This window comes from Mus pahari, chromosome 2 (genome assembly GCF_900095145.1).
Source record: "Mus pahari chromosome 2, PAHARI_EIJ_v1.1, whole genome shotgun sequence".
Lineage (NCBI taxonomy): Eukaryota > Metazoa > Chordata > Mammalia > Rodentia > Muridae > Mus > Mus pahari.
Genome location: NC_034591.1, coordinates 18,924,382 through 18,925,508, shown reverse-complemented (window position 1 = coordinate 18,925,508; position 1,127 = coordinate 18,924,382).

The window sequence follows — 1,127 nt, the reverse complement described above, 5'->3', positions numbered from 1 at the left end:
AGGAAACAGTCACTGGCATGGCTGGTAGCCGTAGAATCGGAAGCCAGTCTCCCGACCAGCAGCCTCCAGCACTTTACCCACTTTCTGTGCCGAGGAGTCAGGAGAGCGTGCCTTGAAGGGTAAGTGTCAGTAGGAAAAGGCCTTGGCATGGACGGGAGCACAACAGAGTGTGATAGAGGCTTCAAGTGTGCCTCCTCTGTTGGTTAGCCTCCCTCCTTCCCCTCCCTCCCACTTTTCTTCCTCTCAATGGACCCTAAGCATCTGTTCCTGGGGTGTGGGTGCGTGGGTGGGGGCAGACTGCCCCTTGCCTGTCTCCTCTAACTCCAGTTCATATCCCAAACCACCACTATTCTGAAACCCCAGTTTTACAGAAAAAGTTCCCTATAACTTCCAAAATTCATTTGCCGTTGAAATGGGGGGGGGGAGGAGGAGGATGCTGCTGTTCTTCCTCTCCTGGGGTTCCCAAAGCATTCATCCTCCATCAACTGTCTGTCAGTTCCAGTCTGTCTGTCCCCTGTGAGTGCTACTGACTCTCCTGGGTCTGGTTTTAGCTGTGTATCTCTGCTGGCCTGGTCCTCTGGGGACTCCAGCAAGGGTAGCTCCCACTTCTTTATTCTCATGGAGGCCCTCCCCTCCCCGGGCTGAGCAGGAGCAGAGCAGGGTGGGTAGGGCGTTCTCTGCAGACTTTCCTCCCTAAACATCTTTCTGGGAGCTCAGTAGAGCCTATATGTGTCTCACTATAAACATGGCCTCTCCCTTCCCTCAGTCACAGGCAGGGTGGGGTAGAGCTCTCCTGGGGAATGACCCTTGGGGCCTGTTGTGGGGGTAGGGCAGAGTGTGGTTGCTTTGGAGATTGGGGTTGTCTGCATCTGGAATTGGGAGGTTGGGACAAGATAGACCAGAGGGACTTCTATATAAGGTGGTCTCTTAATGTCTGGTACCAGAACCCCAGGAATGCCTTGAGGAGAGCTTGTCTGTAGGAGGCCAGTCTTCAGGAACCCTCCAGAGCTTCCTAGGAAGTAAGAATCTGCAATTGGCCTTGACACACGCCTTTCTCTAAGTGCTGTTTGTTGCAGCTGCTGGTGGTAGTGGTGTGTGTGTGTGTGTGTGTGTGTGTGTGTGTGTGT